Raw genomic sequence first — 11,190 nt, 5'->3', positions numbered from 1 at the left:
GGAATACAAGAAGGCCCATATTAAAAAAAATCAAAAAGTGCAAACCATTTAGCCCATGCCAAATGTCTGGAGCAATCCAGTCAGTCCTATTCCCTTGTTTTATCCCTGCACCTTTGCATTTTTCTCTCAAATGCTGATTCAGTATTTTTTTGAAATCAATTAACATCAAATTTGCTTTGATGAATTAATCTATTTATTACTTTCAAATATCTGTGCATGTGAATCCCTCAGAATCTGCACACTCTTTAGTGTTGTGTTATTGCCTCTACCTATCCCTTCTGCTAAAACACATCACTTCATTCTGTGAGAGGTATCCCTGGAAATTGATTAATAAGAAATATTTTTGATCAAAGTCTTGGGAATATGATTAGTGACTGTTAGCGGAGTTACAGAGAAACTATTTCCACTGAGTGGGGAATTGACGACGAGCAGTAACAGACTGAACATGACATCAGTACCAGCATATTTCCAGGTCAAGTTTTCCAGATCCTTATAACTGTTTGATGGTTCAGGGACTGCAGAATTCCACATTCAATCTGGAAGATTGGAAAGTGCCAAATTGAAAGAAAGCTGCTGTGCGTTCAAGTCGTGCGAGCTTCATTAGAATGGCGCAGTAGTCTATCAGGGCAAACTGGTACAAAGGATGATGTCACATGAGCTGGAGAGATAGCTACATCGAAGACAGGGTGTAGCAGTGGAAAGATACTTTTCAGAATGGAGGGTTTTGATTAGTGGTGTTCCACAGGAATCAGTGCTGGGACCTCTGCTGTTTCTGGTCTATATAAATAACTTGGAAGAACACGTGGCTGGTCTAATCAATAAGTTTGCGGACAATACAAAGGTTGGTAGAGTTGCAGATAGTGAGAAGGATTGTCAGATGATACAGCAGAGTATAGATAAATTGGAGTTATGGGCAGAAAGATGACATGTAGTTTAATCTGGACAGATATGAGGGGATGTAATTTGGAAAGTCAGGTACAGGTTTAAATTATAGAGTAAATGGCAGAACTCTTAGGAACATTGATATGCAGAAGGATCTGGGTGTGCAGGTCCACAGGCTACTGAAAGTGATGGTGCAGGTAGATAATTTAGTATAAAAGGCCTTTGGGATGACTGCCTTCATTGGAAGGTGCAATGGCGATATGGACAGGCAAGTTATGCTGCTGCTTTGTAGAACTCTAGTTAGGCCACACTTAGAATATTGCATTCAGTTCTGGACACCACATGTGGATGTGGATGCTTTGGAGAGGGTATAGAATAGGTTTCCCAGGATGTTGCATGGTTATGGGGGAGTTCAGCATTGAAGAAAGGTTGGAAAGACTTGGTTTGTTTACACTGGGACGCAGCAGGTTGAGAGGGTGGCCTGAGAGAAGTTTATAAGATCGTGAATGGCATGGATAGAGCGGAATGTATGAGACTTTTTTCCCCCCAGGGCAGAGGGATAAATTACTAGAGGACACAAGTTCAAGCTGCAGGGGGAATGTGTGAAAGAGATAAGCAAGGCAAGCTTTTCACACAAAGGTTGCTGAGTTCCTGAAATGTGTTGCCACAGGAGGCAATGGAAGCAGACGCAGCAGCAGCAGTCAAGAAGCACCTGGCTGAATACATGAACAGGAAGGGAAGAGAGGAATGCGGATCCTGTGAATCAAGGCATTTTTAGCATGGAGGGTTAGAATGTGCAGGCACAGGCTTGGAGTGCTAAAGGGCTGGTTCCTGTGCTATGTTGTTCTTTGTTCTTAACAGAGGATTTTGTCTGGGTTGGGAAGCTAAAATGAAAGTCATGGCGCAGCTTGCAAACGGAATGGATTTTTTTTCTGCAGAATAATAGCCCAATCTGTATTTTCTATTCACTATGTGGTACAGTCCCCGTCATAAGCAGTGAGGACAGTAATTAAAATGTGTAAGGTACAAATGATTCATCATTTATTTTCTTCTTGCAAAAACTTGAAAATAGCCTGAAGAAAGATGTTATTTGCAGAGTAGGTTATATGATACAGAAAATCATTGGCAAAGTATTACATTCTAACTGAACTAGAGGCTAAAATAAACTCTGACTGTCAGAATCCCTATTTTTTCAGCAGGTTTAATTTTTAATAAAATGCATTCTGACATATTGAGCAAGTCAATAATCTTTTCCAGTCTGAATCTGCTGCTCAGAGTCCTGGAAGTGATGGTTTTTCCATGCACCACCTGATCTTGTGTTTCTGTCTGGTGAGTTTGGGAGGTTGTTAGAATTACTGGCAGATGAATTAGATTACCTACAGTGTGGAAACAGGTCCTTCGGTCCAACAAGTCCACACCGCCCCTTGAAGCATCCCACCCAGATCCAGACCCATCCCCCAATAACCCACACCCCCCTGAACACTATGGGCAGTTTAGCATGGCCAATCCACCGAGCCTGCACATCTTTTGACTGTGGGAGGAAACCGACACAGACAGAGGGAGAATGTGCAAACTCAGTCGCTCAAGGCTGGAATCGAACCCAGGTCCCTGGTGCTGTGAGGCTGCAGTGCTAACGACCGATCCACCGTGCTGCCCATATGAAGCCCATCTCCATTAATGCTCTCCCTATTTCTCAGTTTTCCCACAAAGAACACCTTTATGCAGCCCCAGATTTGGCAGCCAGTTCCTTTCACTGAAGCTCAATACTGAACCAGTTCTATTGTTATAACAATCCAAGAGCTTTCATGGTCGCATTGTCCACTGTCTATTGCACAAATGATCAGATGTATTCAGTCCAGTTTTAAAGTTCTGCCTTTTTCCCTGTGGGTCATATTTTCTTCTTACTGTCTGTTATTCATTTTACAGGAAGTTGGAGCATTTGCAGTCAGTGAACTCAAATCTCGCTGCAGATTCTAACGAAATGTTGAATTCATCATGTCTTGAATATCATCAGGCTTTGATCATGGAAGCCAAAACCAGTGTTCACACTGAGAAACCATGGAAACGTGAGGACTGTGAGAAGGAATTCAAATATCCATCTTCCCTGGAAAGTCATCAGTGTGGTCACACTGGAGAGAGACCGTTCACCAGCCCTGACTGTGGAAAGGGATTCATTTGATCATCCAGTCTGCTGACACACCAGCAAGTTCATATAAGAGAGAGGCAGTTCATCTCCTCTGAGTGTGCGAAAGGATTCACTCACTCATCCCATCTGCTGACTCACCGGCACGTTCACACTGGGGAGAGACCTTTAAAATATCCACACTCTAGGAATTGCGAGAAAAGTTCGAGAGAACTAATATCTCACATTAGTGAGAAACCATTCAGGTGCTCTCACTGTGCGACTCGGTTCAAGCGATCATCTAAACTCCCAATACACCAGCACATTCACACTGGGGAGAGACCGTTCATCTATTCCATATGTAGGAAGTGTTTCATTCACTCATCTGACCTGGTGAAACACCAGAAAGTTCATTCTAATGAGAGACCTTTTTCAATGTTCAGACTGCAGGAAATGCTGTAAATGTTCTGGAGAACTGATGTCCCATCAACATGTTCACACTGTTGAGAGCCCAATAAGATACTCTCATGATGGGACTGGGTACAGATGAATATGTAACCTCGCTGTACACCAATGCATCCACACAGGGGAGATACCGTTCACTTGCTTCATGTGCAGGAAGAGATTCGTCAGATCATTGTACCTGCTGAAACACGAGCAAGTTCATTCTGACCAGAGAATGTGGGAAATGGTATAAAGATTCTGAACAATTAGCCTCCATGAACTTGCTCACATTATTGAAATAACTTTGAATGTTCAGATTGCAGAAAATGCTTTAAAAGTCCTCAACAATTGATGATCCATCAATGTGTTGACACAGGTGAGAGACCGTTCCAGTGCTTTCACTTTCAAACTGGGTTCAGGTGATCATTTCACCTCATTGTATGCCAGTGATGTTCAGACTGGAGGGAGGTCGTTCGCCTGCATTGAATGTGGGAAGGGATTCACTCAAACACCCGACAACCCCCCCTGCTGCCCCCCCCCCAAAAAAAACATGAGTGAATTCACAAATAACCACAGTGGTTGCATTTTGCTATTAATTATGTTCGGTAATGAACACATTTCATTGTTGTCTGTTTCTACTGATGTTAAATTGACTTTCCTGAAAATATAGGTTTTTATTTTCTGAGTAAAAGGCAAATAAATTAGCTTTGTATTTAACACAAAACTTACACTTTGTTTTCAAATGTCCCAAGCACAAGTTAGTTTCTTTTGGCCTTCTTAACGAGAGGATTCAGATTCAGGAGCAGGAACGTCCTTCTGTGATTCCACAGGTCTCAGTGAGCCCATAGCTGGATTCTTGTGTGCAATTTTGGTCTCATTATTCTTGTGGAAGAATGCTTTGGCTGTGAAGGGAGTACAATGAAGGTTGACCAGAATGATTCCTGGGATGACAGGACTGACATGTGAAGAAAGACTGGATCAGTTAGGACTATATTCACTCGAGTTCAGAAGAGTGGTCTTTCATAGAAACAAAAGAATTCTGACAGGGCTACACAGGATAAACAGAGGAAGGCTGTTCTCAATAAACAGGGTGTCCAGAACCATGACTTTTAGGATATGGGCATACATGGGAGCATAAAGATGGGATCCTAGTGTCTCTTTAACCTGTCATCGACAAGCTATTTAGGACTGAGATAAGAAGAAATTTCCTCACCTCTGGAATTATCTGCCACAGAAAGCACCTGAAGCCAAAACATTGAATGTATTTAAGAAGGATTTGGATATAATCCTTGGGGTGAAAGGGATCAGAGTATGGAGAGAAAGCAGGAACAGATGGATGATCAGCCATGATCGTGTTAAATGTTGGAGCAGGTTTGAATGACCAAACGGCCGACCACTATTTTCTTTGTCAATGGTTATTATTTTCACAAATACTTTTTCTCTTCTGATCAATATTATGGTTCTTTCCTCCCCTTTTGTGCTGCTGAACTACTTAATTTTTTTGTAATGTTGTAAGTGTTCCCTACTGTGAAGATTGATTAAAATTATTTGTTTAACTCCCCTGCTCTTTCCTGGCTCCTCATTATCACTGACAAATCTCATTCTCTAAGGGGCCGATGTTCACAGCTCTCTTCTCTTTTTATCTTTTGAAATACTTCATTGACCACAGTATGTTTTCTCCTGTTATGGTTATTTCCTCCCCTTTTTGCTGCTTGACTATATTTGTGTATTTTAAAGTTGCAAGAATGCCCTAATGTGAATATTGTTGAAAAGTATTTGTTTAACTCTCCTGCCCTTTCCTAGCTCCTCAATGTTACCCTTTACAAAGCTCATTTTATAAGGGGCCGATGCTCACAGTTCTGTCCTCTCTTTATTTATTGAAATAATTAATCAACCACAATACACATTGTTCCTCCATAATCATCTATAAGGCCTTGTGTGGTGGCATTGTGAGAGAGGCCGAGCCACAACAATGTACAACAGTTCAATAATGTCCAACTGTATGCAAAAAAGGCAAGTTTCATCAAAGCTTTTTGTCTTGCACACTTCGGTTCATTCACAATAAGCACCAATGGAAAGGGAGCAAACGTTTTATACTGTACTGACCTGGGCGAATAATAGACTCTGATTGGTCAAGGCATTGCAAAGGAAAATGCACCAGTTAGATGATGACCAAACTTTGTTTAAATTTCACGCAGACAGATTGACTCTGATTTTTCAAAGCATCACTGGAGACCTCAACTAAAGAAGGGCTGGCCCCTGTCTGGTTGAGTTGAAGGAGGTGTTATTAATATTAATTGGGCACTATTAATATTTGAGCACTGTAAGCACAAACTGGTTGGCTGTGGCTAATGCGTTATCTATTGTGAAGAGACAAAAGAAAATGCTGTTTGCCAAAATCTCCCAACCTTTAGGTGGAGGTGAGGAATGCTGCAGAATGTGATTGTTAATATTGTCTCCGAAGTGGAAAACAGGTGAACTGTTGCACTTAAGAAACAATTCCTGTGAAAGATAATGTGGGAACATCATGCTGGTAAGCCAGTCGCACATAGTGAGGGGATGGGCAGTGGGAGAAGACACAGTAAATGTATAGCCTGAAACAGAATCTAAAATACATGCAGGATTGGAGGCAGTGGAAGTTCGACAATGGCAGAGAGGTGATCAAGGAAAGCAAGGGTCATAAAACCATACAGATGGACAGAGTTATACAGATTTACAGCACAGAGTGTGCCGTCTGCCCACCATTCCGATGCTAGTCATCAAACATCAGTGAAAGAGAGCAATAGATGAACATGGATTCAGATCCCACAGCAAAGGTGTCACTCCAGATGCAGAGACATTGAACCTCTCCCAAATAACACAGGACAACAATAAAATCCTTAAATTATTAATGACTCATTAAAAAATATTTAGCCCTGAAACAGTCTTATTGATTACAATATTACAATCTGCTGGAACCTGTAGCTGGAAAGATTTCAAAAGTTCCATGTCAGAGAATAGTTTCAAAATTAAGGAAATCCCTTGGAATCGGGTGATGTAACTGAGGTTACTCCGTGGAAATTCTATGAGTTAGTTTGTAAAATCAATCTCCATCAGCCAGAGCGAGCCATTCAGAAGAGATAATCATTTCAATTGATTTGGGTTTTGCTGTGTGTACCAGCCACTCTGAGCTCTGATAAAAGGAGTTTCAAAAATCCATCCATCAGTCCAGTACAGATGTTCACAACATCCCCTCTTCATAGCTCAGGATGACTGACTATTCTCCCTGCTGTACAATATCCCTCAGCGTGGCCAGCAGTCACTCAATTTGAGGATAGCGTCTCCTCAGGGCCATAAGTTTCTATCCTAGGTTTTCATATGAATGAATCAGGCTTCTCCATCCACCCAACCAGAAATTGGCCACTTGCTCGTGCTGCAATCCTAATGTGCCTGAATGAAACCGAGAAACAAAACCCAGGTCATTGCCGTTGAGAAAAAATAAGTAAATTAATAAACCATGTAATTAATAAATAATTAAATAATATAATATTGTAGATTCTATTAAGTTCTCTTCTAATCTGTCCTTCTATGTTCAATTACTTATGCACATATATACCCAGGTCATTCTATCCTTGCAACCCCTTTAGAGATGTACCCTTTATTTTATATTGCTGATGTACATTCATCCCATTAAAATGTATGACCTGACACTTCTCCACATTGAAATTCATCCACCTCTGATCCACACACCCCACTAACTTTACACAAGTTTCCAGAAAATTACGAGAGGCATTGATTGAATGGAGAGTGAAGTATTTTCTCAGGTGAAAATGTCGATTACTATGGGATCTAAGTTTAAGGCAAAAGGGTGTATGTTTAAAGGAGATGTAAGAGGCAAGCGTTTAGACAGTGGGTTGTAAGTGCTTGGAATACACTAGTAGAGGGGGTGGTAAAGGTGGATATGAGAGATAGGTGAATAGGCAGAGAATAGAGTGATATGGATTGCACAGAAACAAAAGATTTTTAGTTTCGAAAGGCATCATGTATCAGCACAGTCTTGGTGGCCCAAAGCACCTGTTCCTTTGCTGTGTTGTTCTTCTTTGTACCATTCTGCTCACATTTTTCTCTGTTTCCAAATCCTAACGTATGCACAAATATTGATCCTGTTCCCTGTAGTCCTATGTTTAGAGCATTAATATATATTTGGAAAACACAAGGGTCTCAACATTGCCACCGAGGGAATTTCAATAGATTCATTCAACTATCCCAAAAAATATCCAAAGCCACTGTTGTATTTCCTTTCTCTCAGCCAATTTTGTACATGTATTGTTATTGTAGTTATTTTCCCCAAATACATAAGCTCACGGGTCAGCTCAATAACATTGAATCACATACTTTCTGGAAGTCTTGGACAAACATGAACTGTATTCCTCTGATCAACCCCATATTTCACACGTTGAAAAGAAAACGTAGGTCATTAACAGCAAGTTAACTAACATCATGTCTCCTGGAGAAATATATGGCAACTTCCCATGAATTGACTGATCTTTGCCCATGTAACTCTTCATTTTGCCTTCACCGTTGCGTCTACAAGTTTCCAAGCAACCAAAGTAAATTGGCTTGTCTGTAACAGTTGGATATATTCTTGCAACTTCTGTTTAACAAATGACTAAACTTTGCAATTTCCCTGTATTCCAGCACTACTCTCGATAAACTTACAAATTCAGCAAAGTTTCTGATCACTTCGAGCAGACTTTGAAAGTAGACATGGCGAGCCCCAGTGAGACAGTTCTCATTCTTCCATGTGGCTCACGATCTCAGAAGATACCCATTTTGGAAAAGCCTGATTGGTTTTTTTTGCTGCTGAATACCACGGGATTGTTACAGCTCCACTTGTCTCACATTCAAAGCCATTTTCAAAACTTAAACACAAGCACAAGACTGATGAATGTAGAAGGGGTAATGTGCACTGAGCATATTCATCTAACTAGTACATGGGAGCATAAAGATGAGATCCTTGTGCCTCTCTAACCTGTCATCGACAACCCCATCACATTGTAACACCTTGTGTCTTATGTTCCTCCAGCTCGCTTTCCAGGTAAACATTGGATTTGCCATTGGCCTGCATTGGCATTGAACACTAATTGACATTGGATCTGGCTGGGCTGAGGGAGGTGAAGGTGAGACAGGGCCAGAAGCAAAAAGAGATGCAAAATCGGGGTGTTGTGAATCAGTTGATTTCAGTGGGGACCGAGTGCTGTGATTTGCAGCCCGAGTTTCCCAGGAGTTACAGTGATTGGGCTAGTGTTTTTTTTAATTGAACGTTTTCCTCAAGCGTGACTTCCTTTTTGTAAACCATGCTGACTCTGCCTGGCTCCGATCTGATCTGGACCACTCATAAACAAAACATTTTACTGTATTTCAGTACATGTGACAACAAATCAATCTGTGCATCCCTCTGTTTCCCTCTCGGTCTGTCTGTTGATCTCTCTCTGTGTCGGTTCTACACTTTTTCTCTCCCTGTGTACCATCCGCACTCTTCTCCAAGAGCAAAAGCCTGTAAGCCCATCACCATTCTGTTAAGCTAGCAATGGCCTGTCAACACATCTCCACTGTTCTACCAATGACCTGTGAACACGTCTGCATTCCCTTCTTCTTGCAACAACTTATTAACACACGACCAGTCTTTTCTTGTAGCTACAGCATGTGAAACATTCCCAATCTGTTCCCCCAGCAACAATCTGTGAGCCCATTGCCACTGTCTTGCCCGAGTCAAGGCCTATGAGCAGATCCTTAGACGGTTGCCCTTGGAAAGGCCTATGAATCCATCCCCACTCTGATCCCCTTGAAACAGGCTCATACCCATCCCCAATTTCATTGCAAAAGACTGTGACCACATCTCCAATGTACCCCAAGCAACAACCTGTTGAACATCCACAAAATGTTCTCGTAGCAACAACGTGTGAACTGATCCTGCCTCTGTTCTCTTAGTAACAGCCTGTCAGCCAATCCCTACTCTCTTCCCCTAGCAACGGCCTGTGAAACCACCTCCACTCTGCTGCACTGACAACTGCCTGTGACCCCATTCCCAATCTGCTCTGCTAGAAACAGTCTGTGAAACCATCAATACTGTATCACTTGCACCAGCCTGTGAACCAATCCTCACGCTTTTGCCTTAGCACCAGACTGTTCAACCATCTCCACACTGTTCTCCTAGCAGTGACTTGGGAACCCAATCCCAATTTAGTTTTATAGCAATAGTCTATGATCCCATCCCCATTCTGTTCCTCTAGCAATGGCCTGTGAGCCCATCTTAATCTTGTTCCCCTCGCAATGATCTGTTAACCCACTCCCACTGTGTTCTCCTTGCAATGGCCTATGAACCCATCCTAACAATGTTACTCTAGCCATAGACTATAAACCCATCCCACACTCTGTTCTCCTAACAGCGATGTGTGAACGTATGCTGAAACTGTTCTCATAGAAAATGGCCTGTTAACTCATTCCCACACTATTATACCTAGGAATGGCCGGTGAGCCCATCCCCATTCTGTTGTGCTAGCATAGGCCAGAGAACCCTTCCTTAGTATGTCCCTGTGCAGCAGCCTGTGAATGCATCCTCTGTTCTCCTCGCACCCCGCCTCTGTTCTACCAGCTATGGCCTTTGAACACCGCCCCACACTGTTGCTTTAGCAATGATCTAGTGATGCATTCCCACTCTGTTTTCCTTGCCTTGGCCTGTGAACCCATCTTCATTCTGTTACCCTAGCACTGCCCTCTGAACCCATCCCCATTCTATTACCCTAGCATCAACCTGTGAATTCATCCCCACTCTGTTCTGCTTTTAACAGCCTGTGTACAGTAGATAGGGGGAGATTTGAAGGATGGAGGGGAGATGGGGATTTATAGAAAGCTGTGAGAGAGACAAGAAGCTGGGAGTATGAAGGCAGAGGAAGGCAGTAAAATCTGTGGGATCAGACTGTGCAGCAGCCCCATTTTTGTCCCTTTGTCTCCCCCAAGCGCCAGCCCAGGTCTCACGCCCTTGTGGTCCAAACTCCAGAGACTGCCTGAGCCCCATAATTCATTCCCCCATGAGCATGTGAGTGTGGAATTGAACGACAAGGACACGAGATGGTTGATTATAATTCTCTCGGTCTCTCTCTCTCTGGTCCCAGCTCCTGTCTGACGATTCCTCACTGCAGAATGATTTGCTTCTCTCTGACTCTGCATCATCCCGAGTTTCAGCTCCTGAATAAAATCTCCTTGGGGGTGGAAGTAAGACAGAGAGAAATGAAAATGGATTAAAATTTTTAAAAAGCACCGAAAGCACAGCAAAATCTCACCGCTTGCTGCTTCAGCAATCTGAGACATTCCCCACCCAGCACAGCAAGATCCCACTGCTGAACATGCCTGAACACCCACAGTCTCACACTCTCCTCACCCCACCCCACCCCGCCCTCCCCACCCAAACATCAGCACAGCTCCTGATTTTAAACCCAGAGAGCGGGGAACAGGAAGATGTCTCAAACTGCCTCAGGGCTGTCCCAGTGTTTCTGTTTGAGGGGAAGGGCAGGAGAGATATTTACTCCAGGGCTGGGATTCACACCCCCTCACACATCCCACACCCCCAATCCCAGAATCTGTGTGCCTTACTCTGTCTGCAAGCTTCAGTGTCAGATATCTCCCCGCCTGCCCCAGCACAGAAAGACAGAGAGAGAGACAGAGGTGCCCTGTTTTTTTGGGAGGGGATGTGGGGGAAGAGA

General features: G+C 42.9%; 1 long non-coding RNA gene across 1 annotated transcript; it reads right to left on the bottom strand.

Annotated features, from left to right (window-relative positions):
* Window positions 1-3,249: 3,249 nt before the first annotated feature.
* On the bottom strand, window positions 3,250-10,788 carry LOC132207777 (uncharacterized). Its single transcript, XR_009443805.1, has 2 exons — window positions 8,147-10,788; window positions 3,250-6,877 (listed from the first exon to the last, which is right to left on the bottom strand). It is a non-coding gene; the product is annotated as an uncharacterized LOC132207777 (long non-coding RNA).
* Between the last annotated feature and the right edge of the window lie 402 nt (window positions 10,789-11,190).

Source organism: Stegostoma tigrinum, unplaced genomic scaffold (genome assembly GCF_030684315.1).
Source record: "Stegostoma tigrinum isolate sSteTig4 unplaced genomic scaffold, sSteTig4.hap1 scaffold_156, whole genome shotgun sequence".
Classification (NCBI taxonomy): Eukaryota; Metazoa; Chordata; class Chondrichthyes; order Orectolobiformes; family Stegostomatidae; genus Stegostoma; species Stegostoma tigrinum.
Note: the sequence above shows the minus strand (reverse complement) of the source record. Positions and strands in the feature narration are given on the sequence as shown.